The 12,500-nt window shown below is 45.9% G+C and overlaps 1 protein-coding gene across 4 annotated transcripts in view; it reads left to right on the forward strand.

The window, feature by feature from the left end:
- The window catches only part of rgs3a (regulator of G protein signaling 3a), a gene marked incomplete at its 5' end in the record, with an annotated part of 137,914 nt that overhangs the window by 101,762 nt on the left and 23,652 nt on the right, over positions 1-12,500 (forward strand). The window contains one exon of one of the 4 annotated variants that reach the window (XM_080018320.1): positions 10,267-10,325. The exons of the other annotated variants lie outside the window; for them this stretch is intronic. Of the gene's footprint in view, positions 1-10,266; positions 10,326-12,500 lie in introns of those variants that run through there. 4 annotated transcript variants of the gene reach the window in all.

Below are 12,500 nucleotides of genomic sequence, written 5' to 3' on the forward strand. Positions count from 1 at the left end.
AAGGAAGGTGAGAAGGACAGCGAGAGAGTCAAAAAATGAGGTTAGTCAAATTCCTCAGCGATGAACTCAACGCGAACAACAGTCATTGTTCCCCTAAAATGAGAACGATTATTTATTGCAACAATGTGGAAAACTTTAAACACCGCCGCTCCCCTTCCTTTCTGCGTAACCTGTTTTTGCTTTCTTTTAATTATGGAGCAAAACGACAGCGTATTGTAATTGGCCGAGTGCCCGGCTGATGTAAACATCTTGATGATATTACAAAGCAGACATAAACAAAGTGTGTGTTGACCGCGATGAGCGCTATGGTTACCATGTTGTTTGGTTGTTTGGACTCATCACAAGGACCTTCGCGGAGGGACCTGAGATACGAGGCCCACTCGCGTCTGGCCCTGAGAGAAAGAGAGAGAGAGAGAGAGAGAGAGAGCGAGAGAGACGAAAAACGAAAGGTCTCCGGAGTTCAGCACGTCGTGGGACATATCCAGGCTGGAAGAGGCCGGAGCGGAGAAATCCTAAATAGGCAACAAACGCGCATTCGACGAGTAGGCCGAGCACATGTCCCGGGACGTTCACCTCGGTGAAGAAATCCGTGTTTCGTTTAAGCCCGGTTGATACATCATTAGATCATTTATTCAGCACGGTGAAAAAATAAAATAAAATTCCTAATTTAGGAAAGAATTTGTGTCACTTGTGATACATGGCCAGAAGCCTTCCTGGGCTGGAGGGTCTTCACATACAATGTGCTGTGACAGCCTCTCTCTCCTGTTTGGCCTTGCATCCCTCATTTGTACTGGAATGCTTAACATACATACGTACACACATACAGCCACAACATTAAATCCACTGACAGGTGAAGTGAATAACATTGCTCATCTCGTTCCAATGGCACCTGTCAAGGGGTGGCAGCAAGTGAACAGTTGTTGAAGTTGACGTGTTGGAAGCAGGAAAAATGGTCAAGCATAAGGATCTGAGCCACTTTGACAAGGGCCAAATTGTCATGGCTAGACGACTGGGTCAGAGCATCTCCAAAACAGCAGGTTTTGTGGGGTGTTCACGGTATGCAGTGGTTAGCACCTACCAAAAGTGGTCCAGGGAAGGACAACCGGTGAACCGGCGACCTGGTTCTTCAGCGTGCCTTGGGCTCATTGATGCGTGTGGGGAACGAAGACTGGCCCGTCTGGTCCGATCCCATGGAAGAGCTACTGTCGCACAAACTGCTCCTAAAGATAATGCTGGTTACGATAGTAAGGTGTCAGAACACACAGTGCATTGGAGATTGCTGCATATGGGGCTGCGTAGCTACTGGGTAGCCCATGCTGACCCCGGTCCACCGCCGAAAGTGGGCTTGGCACATGAGTATCAAAACAAGACCATGTTGCAATGGAAGAAGGTGGCCTGGTCTGATGAATCACGTTTTCTTTTACATCATGTGGATGGCCGGGTGTGTGTTGTTTACCTGGGGAAGAGATGGCACAAAGCCTACAGAGGCAGTGTGATGCTCTGGGCAATGTTCTGCTGGGAAACCTTGGCTCCTGGCATTCATGTGGATGTTACTTTGACACGTACCACCTACCTAAACATTGTTGCAGACCAAGTACACCCCTCCATGGCAACGGTATTCCCCGATGGCAGTGGCCTCTTTCAGCAGGATAATGCGCCCTGCCAAACTGCCAAAAATGTTCAGGAATGGTTTGAGGAACATGACAAAAGAGTTCAAGGTGTTGACTTGGCCTCCAAATTCCCCAGATCGCAATCCGATGGAGCATCTGTGGGATGTGTTGGAACAACAGGCCCGATCCACGGAGGCCTCCACCTCACAACTTCCAGGACTTAAAGTATCTGCTGCTAACGTCTTGGTGCCAGATACCACAGGACACCTTCAGAGGTCTTGTGGAGTCCATGCCTCCACGGGTCAGAGCTGTTTTGGCGGCACGAGGGGGAGCTACACAATATTAGTGGTTATTAGTGGTTGTTTTAATGTTGTGGCTGATCAGTGTACCTACATATATACTGTGGACATACATACACACATACACACTTACCTCCTGTATAGATACAATACATACATACATACATACATACATACATACATACATACATACATACAGACACATACAGTACACACAGACATTCACATACATGCATACAGTATGCATACATAACTGTCCACTCCCAACCACCTTTTTAAGTAAGAGAGCAGCAGAACGCTCCTCTGAGTATCTTTCCACCCCCGTCTCACCCCCACTGCTCTCCGTTATTTACAGCCTTGGCCTGAGCACTCCGGACAACTTATTATTAGAGGAATGACTTGCTACTGACCTTAGCAAGACACACGCAAGCATCAGATAAAAAAAAAATATTTTTGTTTTTCTCCTGATGTGCTGTGGAAAAACAAAACCCATGATGCCTAATTTGAAATTTCCACTGAATTAGACACTTCGAAACTTGTGGCGTGCCGCAGCAACGACTGCCGCGCCAGAAGAAGGTCAAGTGATTGGATAATAACACCCATCAGAACGGCTTCCAAAGTTGAAATATGTTCGTCTGACATTGTGTTCCCGCATGTTTTCATAACTTTTTATGTGTTGTTGGTGCGAGTGTGTGTGTGTGTGTGTGTGAGCGTGTGCGTGTGTGTGTGTGTGTGTGTGTGTGTGTGTCCGTGTGCGTGCGTGTGTGTGTGCGTGCGTGTGCGTCAGATGTCACTGCTGCTGAAATGGGGGGCATCCGAGAGGAATGCTCCCACAAAAGGAAAACACTCAAGACCTTTTGAGGCCAGGGAAGTATGCGTGAGAAGTATTTGGGAAGTCTTCAGATTGTCGTCCCGACCGCCTTCGTCAGACCCTGCTGAAAATTCCTGATTGTGCATTTTGCTGTGACTCGCCACACTTGCCATGTTCCTGTTGCATAACACCGTTAAGAGCAGAGTCGATCTATTCTGGATCTCTTTTGTGAAAAAATATCAATTGCTTATCATCTGAATTGGTGCATTTATTCAATCGATCAGTTAATGATCAATTATAATGATGATGCCATATCCATACCAAAGTCAACCGCACTTAAGAAAGAAAATATGTTTAATGTACAGATCTTCTTTTTTTATATATATAAAATTAAAATAAAACAAAATAAATCACATCAAAGTCCATGTCAACAGGTCGACGTCGCACAGGGTTTTCATGATGACAGCGTACTTGAAACATAAGCCATGCTGATGTCATTTCCCCTCTGTCCTCGAGGCTTTTCCAACACGAGCATGTTTTCTGCCAACTCTAATGCCCCGTCCGCACTTACTGTTTGGTCGTGGTCGGGCACGGAGCCGCGTCTGGTGTCCGCGGCTCGACTGAGAACAACGACTCTCTCCCGTGACGCTCGGGCGACGCGAGACAGGATCCAGAAGCCTCGCTTTCGTCCTCGGATGTAGTGCGTGTGAGCCCTGCTGTGTTGATGGCACCGCGGTTGCCATAACAGGATTTGGCCAAATTAAAGGTTCGCAACAGTGCAGTTTTGACTTAATATTTTGCCTGCAAAGGTGTACACAATGAGATATCGCGCCCCCGTATCAAACACCTCTTTAGTGCAATGGAGTGATAAATGGTGTGAAAAAACACTCGGTGAGACTTGCAAGTTTCTTGGCGTAAGGTTGTGTTATTATTATACTACAAGACACCTGAACTGACAGCACAGCACCCATTTCTCTGAGTAATGGTGTTATTGTGCAGTATCGCCACTAGGCGGGGCAAGTGATGCTGAAGGAGATAGTGGAGACAGTGGAGAACGTGGAGGCAGTGGAGACAGTGGAGACAGTGGAGACAGTAAAGACAGCAGAGACAGCAGAGACAGCGGAGACAGTGGACACAGCAGAGACAGTGGAGACAGTTGTGACAGTGGACACAGCAGAGACAGTGGAGACAGTTGAGACAGTGGAGGCAGTGGAGGAGCCATGGCCCAGGTTCCGGACCTGTTCCATCCCAGAGCCTTGGACCCTGGCGGCGAGCCGTGGCCGGCGTTGTGTGCGCTCCTTGTGCCGCTCTATGCTAGAGACTCTCCGGCTGGAGAAAAGATTCCAAGCCCTGGAGCCCACAGTCGATGCCAGAGATATGTGGGAATTCCCTCCTTTAGGGGGGGTCTCACAGTCCACCGTGGCATCGAGGGCACCAAGACGGTCTCTACCGCCGCCGGCCTTGCTCCCACTGCCGCCAGACTATCCATCGCCTGCCCGGGCCTCCGCTTCTGAGCCAGTTGGTGGCTCCTCCGCCGCCGCGGGCCCCGCTGTTTTCAACACCACAGAGCGCCGCCTCAGCTCCCGCAGCGCGATCTCCACCCGCCGGGGCCGCCCCGCGGCCACTGACTTGGACCGCCTGCCTGCACCGCCTCCGGGAGGACGATGCTGCTGTCCCTCGGAATTCCTCTGCTGCCGGACCTCGATCCATGCTCATTGTCGGCTCCTCCATGGTTCAACACATCACCCTGCCTGCGGCCAAAACCATCTGCTACCTGGGTGCTCTCGTCCGGGATATAGACTCCAGAATCTTGCAGCTGCTGGACCAAAACCCGTTTGCCTCCACTGTTCTTATCCACGTCGGAACCAACAATCTCAGGAACAAACAATCGGAGACACTTGAAGAAGACTTTACGAAGCTTACTGACAGTCTTCTACAGTCAGACCGCCAGTTCATCGTCTCCGGCCCGCTGCCTTGTCCCAGCTTTGGAGACATAAAATTCACTCGTGTCCTTCAGCTACACACATGGCTCAAGGGATACTGCTGCTCCCTCAACATACCGTTTGTGGACAACTTCGGCACCTTCTTGAACCGTCCAAACGTCTTCAGACATGATGGAGTTCATCCAAACATCACGGATCACGCCTCCTCACCTTAAACATGGAACTTACGCTGAAATCCTCTGTTCGCTGCTGATGTTTGGTGAGTCCGATCCACTCTGACATTAATGACTGTCACTCTGCTCTACAAATTCCTGTACTTATAAACCATAGACCGAAATCATGTAACTTCCCTGTAAAATACAGGAATCTAAACAATTTACTACCGGTTCAGACTCAAACTCTCAGTACCCCGCAAAGCCATGCACCCAGAACAATAAAAATGTCTCTATTAAACGTAAGGTCACTAACTAACACGTCATTTTTAGTTAATGAGCTTTTAAGTACTTATAACCTGGAATTTGCTCAATTAACTTAGACTTGGCTGGATAGAAATGGCTCAGTCGCACTCACTGAGACAGCACCTCCTAATTTCAAGTTCATCCAAACCACTAGAGCGGACCAGGGAGGCGGTTGAATAGCTGCTGTCTTCTCTGATATCTATACCTGCAAGGAAACCCTCCTCTGAGAATTCACGTCTTTTGAACACCTTGCTATATCTATAAACTCCAGTGCCCCTATTTTAATCATCGCTGTCTATCGGCCACCAAAATCTAAATGTGGCTTTCTTGATGAATTCTCTGAGCTACTGTCCAAGGTCTCCACTGATTATGATTGTGTAATTATCTCAGGTGATTTTAATATTCATGTTCAATCAAACAGACCCAGATGCTCAACACTTTATTAGCTTATTGGAGGCATTTGACCTCACTCAGCACATTTCTGGACCCACCCACAATAAGGGGCCTACTCTGGACTTAGTCATATCAAAACGACTAAATATTACTGTACCCTATGTCATGGATGATGCTGTTGCATTTTCTTTGACGTGTCTGCTCTTCCTGTTCAACAGAGAGGTACCTGAACAATTAAAAAACGAATCATTAACAATAATACCATTGAAACCTTTAAGAGAATTGTAAATGAGTTACCGCTGTTCAAGGCATCATCCACTGAGGATCCTGTGAACAACTTCAACTCCAAAATACAAAATATCATTGATAAGATTGCACCTGTTAAAACTAAAAACATAGAAAAACAAAAAGCCCCCTGGAGAAATGGAGCAGTTGTTAGGCAGCTTAAGAGAGAGTGTTGCCAGGCAGAAAAATGAAAAATGGAGAAAGACAAATCTTCAGGTTCAACATGACATTTACAAGGATAGACTCAATCGATACAATATAGAAATTAAACAGTCTCATTTTGTCCCCTTGGACATAAAAAGACTAGACGATATTGTTGGTCAGCTCAGGTCCTACACCTGCTGCCTGGAACCCCTCCCTACCACATTTTTTAAAACAGTTGAACTGCCTAGCACATGAGGTATTCGAAATTTTAAATGGCTCTCTTCAATCGGGTATATTCCCTGCAGCATTTAAAACAGCTGTCATTAAACCACTCCTGAAGAAGAGCAATCTCGATGGAACAGTTATTGCCAACTACAGGCCCATTTCCAACCTGCCGTTCCTCAACAAAATACTTGAAAAAACAGTTTACCTTCAGCTTAACAACTATCTAACCTCAAACAGCCTTTTAGACACCTATCAGTCTGGCTTTCCACCTCAGCATAGCACAGAAACAGCACATATTAAAGTTCTGAACGACATATACATAAATACTGATGCAAAAAAACTATCTGTTCTTCTGCTCCTGGATCTCAGTGCTGCTTTCGACACTGTTGACCATCAGATTTTATTGGTGAGATAACAAAAATGGGTTGGCCTATCTGGCCCGGTTCTAAATTGGTTCAAAACCCACCTACAGGACAGGCAGTTCTTTGTGTCCATTGGAGATTTTGTGTCCAACGAAGTGGATATTGTATGTGGAGTGCCCCAAGGTTCGATTCTTGGACCATTATTGTTTAACCTCTATATGCTTCCACTGGCACATATTGTAAAGAAACACAAAATAAATTACCATAATTATGCAGATGATTCACAACTGTACATATCCCTATCTGCTGATGGCCTACAACCCATACAATCCCTCACTCAGTGTATTAATGATATTAATGCATGGATGTCAAAGAACATTTTACAACTGAACAAAGACAAAACAGAAATATCTCATCTTTGGTGCAAAGGCTCAAAGAGAGAAAATTGCAGCTCATCGAAGTTCTCTGTCCCTGGAGAGCAAGAATGAAGCCAAAAATGTGGGTGTAATCATAGACAGCAATCTAAATATAAATCAAATCACAAAATCAGCCTTCTACCATCTAAAAAACATTTCAAAATTAAGAGGCTTCCTGTCAAAAGCAGACTCCGAAAAATTAATCCATACATTCATAACGAGTCGATTAGACTACTGTAATGGCCTATTCACCGGCCTCCCGAAATCAGCTGTGCAGCGGCTACAGTTAATCCAAAATGCGGCTGCACGCGTTCTCCCTGGACAAAAAAAGAACATATCACACCTGTTCTTAGATCTCTACATCAAAGCTAGAATTGATTTTAAGATTCTGCTACTTGTATATAAAGCTATAAATGGCCTTGCACCTCAGTATAGAAAATAAATGCTAATTATACACGAACCAGCAAGAACTCTCCACAGGCAGTGGTCTTTTAACTATCCCTCGTACCAACTCTAAAGCAGGAGAAGCTGCTTTCTCTATCTATGCCCCAAGTAAATGGAACACTCTACCGAGGGACCTGAGAGAGGCCCCCACACTGAATACTTTTAAAAGCAGGTTAAAAACCCTGCTGTTCGCTACAGTCTATGACTGACTGACTAACGTCTGTCTGTCTATCTGTCTGTCTGTCTGTCTGTCTGTCTGTGTTGCTGGTGCTGTGGCTGCTGCTAACCTTATACCTTAACTTAACCCTCGCTTACCTTATGGCTAGAATTAAGCATCTCTAAACCTATACCCTAACTTAAACAGCTCTAACCTTATACCTCAACTTAACTGTCTCTAACCCGCGTGGCTTCTCTGGTTCCAGTGAGAGCTACCATTTCCGGTTCCGATGACTTCTTTGCGTGTGCGTTGCTGTTGTCTTTTTTGCCGTTGTTGTTTTGTGGCTGCTGCTGGAGTTGATGTTGCTGCTGTAGTTGTTTTGTGGCTGGTGCTGCTATTTCTGTTGCTGTTGTTGTAGTTTCTGTTGTGATATTACAGTGAGAGGATTATAAGAAGGGTGTGTTTTTTCGGAGAGAGAGAGAGTCAAAAGGATCTCCCTCCCGCGGTCAGAATAAAAAACTTGACGCTAATTAAAGGACCGTGACTGGATTTAGATGAGACGGTGCACACAGTTGAAATTTCCGTTTCCGGTGAGGGCTACCACTTCCGGCTCCGGTGACGTCATTGCTCTGCGTTACTTCGTTGAGATGAGATGGTACACACTGTTGACTCAATTCAGATGAGGAGATTTCTGGTTCCGGTGAGAGCTACAACTTCCGGTTCTGGTGACGTCTTCGCTTGTGTGCTGTTGCTGCTACTATTGCTGCTGCTGTTTTCTGTTGCTGCTATTGTTTCTGCTGGTATTGTCGTTGCTGCTGCTAACCTTATACCTAAACTTAACCATCCACTGTGACTGGATTTAGATGAGATGGTGCACACAGTTGAAATCTCAGTGTCTGGTGAGGGCTGCCACTTCCGGTTCCGGTGACGTCTTTGCTGTGTGTTGCATCCCTGAGAACTGTTGACTCAATACAGATGAGATTTCTGGTTCCGGTGAGAGCTACCACTTCCGGTTCCGGTGACGTCTTCCCTTGTGCGCTGTTGCTGCTGCCGTCACTGCTGTTTTTGCTGCTGCTATTGTTGCTGCCGGTACAGTAGCCGCTAGTGTTGTCATTGCTGCTGGTGGTGTTGTTGGTGCTGCTAACCTTATATCTTAACTTGTGTTGTCGTTGCCGCTGCTAACCTTATACCTAAACTTAACCATCTCTGACCTTATTCCTTAACCTAATCATCTCGAACATTATACCTAATCATAACAATCCCTAAACTTATACTTCAACATAACCAACTCTAATCTTATACCCTCATTTAAATATCTCTAACTTTGTACCTCAACTTAACATCTCTAACATCTCTAACCTGAGTGACTTTTCCGGTTCCGGTGAGAGCTACCACTTCCGGTTCCGGTGAGGTCTTCCCTCAGGTGAGGTCTTTGCGTGTGTCTTTGGTTTTGCTGTTGTTGCTGCTGTTGTTGATGTTGCTGCTATTTCTGTTGCTGTGGTTGTTTCTGTTGTGATATTACAGTTACAGGATCATAAGAAGGGAGTGTTTTCGGAGAGAGAGAGAGAGAGTCAAAAGGATCTCCCTCCCGAGTTCTGATTGAAAACTTGACCCGTAACTTAGGGTCGCTAATTAAAGGACCGTGACTGGATTAAGATGAGATGGTGCACACAGTTGAAATTTCCGTTTCCGGTGAGGGCTACCATTTGTGGTTCCGGTGACGTCTTTTCTGTGCTTTACTTCGTTGAGATGGTACACACTGTTGACTCAATACAGATGAGATTTCTGGTTCCGGTGAGAGCTACCACCTCCGGTCCCGGTGACGTCTTCACTTGTGCGCTGTTGCTGTTGCTGTTTTTGTTGCTGCTGTTGTCTGCTGCTGGTATTGTTGCTGCTGGTGTTGTCGTTGCTGCTGCTGCTGGTGCTGTTGTTGGTGCCGCTAACCTTATGCCTTAACTGGTGTTGTCGTTTGCTGCTGCTAACCTTGTACCTAAACTTGACTCTCGCTTGCCTTATACCTCGACTTAACCATCTCTAACCTGAGTGACCTTTCCAGTTCCGGTGAGAGCTACCACTTCCGGTTCTGGTGACGTCTTTGCGTCTCTGCTGTTGTTGTGGCTGCTGGTGTCGATGTTGCTGCTGCGTTGTTGTTGTTTCTGTGGCTGTTGTTGCTGCTGTTGTTGTTTTCTGTTGCTGTTGCTCACACTGTGGTTGGAGTCGCTTTTATTGTTGTTTTTGTTGTCTTTGTTTTTGCTTTTGTTGTTGCTGTTGTTTCAGGGGCATTCTTTTGTAATGACCGGCTGACAACTACGTTCTCTCTTTCGTTTTTGAATTTCTTTGTAAAGCGCATTCTGTTGCCCTGGTATGAAGTGCGCTCTATAAATAAAGTGTGACTTGACTTGACTTGAGACAGTTGAGACAATGGGAACGGCGAAAGTGGAGACAGTGGAGACAGTGGAGAAAGTGGGGTCAGTGGAAATAGTGGAGACAGTTAAGACAGTGAAGACAACGGAGGTAGTGGAGAAAGTGGAGACAGTTGAGATAGTGGGGATAGTGGACATTTCCAAGGCTGCTTTCCTTGGCACGATGGGTTTTGCAATCTCCTGGTCACCTCGACATTGGAAACAATGAGTAAAAGCATTGAAATAATTCATTCTTCCTTAATAATGAACTCCAGACGTACTCAACAAAGCAGAGAATTGGATGTTTGAGGCTTTTTTTTTCTTTCTTTCTTTTCTTTCTCCACAAGACAATGAGAAAGACAACAACAACATAAAGGTATTGTTTGAGTAACCCCTATCCCCCCAATGAACCATTTTTGGTTGTGTTTCTCGAGTCGGTACACGGTGTTACGCTGCTTCAGGAACTGGGCGCTAGGTCCAAAATAAACCTTGTTCGAGTCCCTGTGTTCCCACTCGTAAATAAAATGCAGGGAGAGAGATAAAGTCAGCCTGGTGCGCTGGATCTGCCCGCGAGCCATGCAATCCGCGGCAGCAAATACATATTTGGAGTTGGACATTAAGTTCAGATCACGCTGTGTTACACACACACACACACACACACACACACACACACACATGCACGAAGACAAACACGCTTCCCCAGGTGCAAAGACTCAATTTGACGGTTGCGGTCGGACTCGTCATCCCGGTGAACTCACAGGACGTCCCGTCTCCCTATCAGCCCGGAATTAAGAGCTTGTCTCGTAAATGGAAACCAGATTCACGGTGAACTTTTCGGTGTCACGTCACGTACGTACGATCGCAGATATGTTGCAGAGGCCCCCCCCCCCCCCCAAAGACGTGACCATTCACTACAGTCGCGGCTTTAAACGTTTCCGAATTGGGATGCATGTCCAATCCTCTGACGTACCTCTCCAAGCTGCCTATTTTCCCCCATTAATTGAGTTTATTTTCTTGACCAGACCAGTAAAGCAGGGGGCTGTTGTCCAGGCACAGCATGTGGCGCCTGATTGGGTCGTAACAGGAACCTGTTTGCCGAATGGACCATACTGACGTACTGTTTTGTCGCAGTAAATGTATCCCCCCAGAATGCAGCCGTATGTGGCGGCGGCAACGACCGAAACTGGCTTCAACTTGCACCGCGTGCTTTCAGTGGGAAGGCTGTGTCTACTCTTTTTAGAGATCAGTGCTTGGCATGCATTACTATTCTCCACACTGTTTTGACATCAACGCGTTATACTCATATCATACTTATATTATGCTCATGCTCATATTATTCTCATATTATCCTGTTCTCAACAGTTAAAAGGGTCTTTTTCCACCTATAACCTTTAACTCTCCATTTGGTTTTATTTTTTTCCCAAATGACCTGCAGTGGACTTTCAATGGTGATCACAGGGGAAAGAAATTGGAATAATGCAAAAAAAATATCACCATGTGGAGATGATTTGGAACAAACAGATTTCCTCCCATATACAATTTGGGACTGTTCATTTCAAAATAAACATTAACTTCATAGAAAATTCATATAAAATCAAACCCTTGAAGTGCCGATGCCAAGTGGCCAGTATTTTTTCCAAAACAACTTGACATAATTTCCTGACTTTCAAAGTAGCCCCTTAAATACATCGGGAGTTAGCGTCCATTATATCAGGAATGTCTTCCTGATTTTTTTTTCTCAGAAAAAAACTCAAAAGAGTGAGCCGAAGCCGTAGTGGTATTTGTTAGGGGTGGACTGGGGGAAAAATTCTCCCGTCCAGGGGGATATTCCATAACCGCTCGTTGGTGTTTACGTCTGGTGGTGGAGGGAGGAGGAGTGGGGGGCAGGCGTCCCAGTGACCCCTGCCTGAGTGTGTGTGCAACCTGCAGCACTTTCCCGGCTGATGCCATCGCAAAGTAATTTACACCGTACCTCCATCGCCCGCCTCCCTTCATCTCTTTGTCTTCCACGCTCGAGGCTTTTTGTACAGAGCCTGTGTCTTTCCACACAGACACACACGTACACAAGCACACACACACACACACACACACACACACACACACACACACACACACGCCCCTCCTCATTTAGTGTATGGGTGGACTTTGGCTCTGCAAATAGCCCCCGTCTCGCTGTACAGATCCCACTATGGCAGTTTTCACACTTTAACACCTTCCTTTCCCCCAAACACACATCTGATGTGTGTATACATACCCCGTCCCCCACCCCCGACTCCCACACACACAAATACAGTACATACTATACATAACACACATATGCACAGAAATTTTTCCATGCACCCCATCATATACCACAGCCGTAACCCAAAATGCCTTGAGAGAGGAATATTCATAGCTAATATTTACCTATATTCTATATTATAAATAGATAGGTAGATAGACAGATAGACAGATAGATAGATAGATAGATAGATAGATAGATAGACAGACAGACAGACAGACAGACAGACAGACAGATAGATAGACAGATAGATGGACGGATAGATGTATG

The sequence above is a fragment of the Zeus faber genome (assembly GCF_960531495.2).
Source record: "Zeus faber genome assembly, chromosome: 17".
Classification (NCBI taxonomy): Eukaryota; Metazoa; Chordata; class Actinopteri; order Zeiformes; family Zeidae; genus Zeus; species Zeus faber.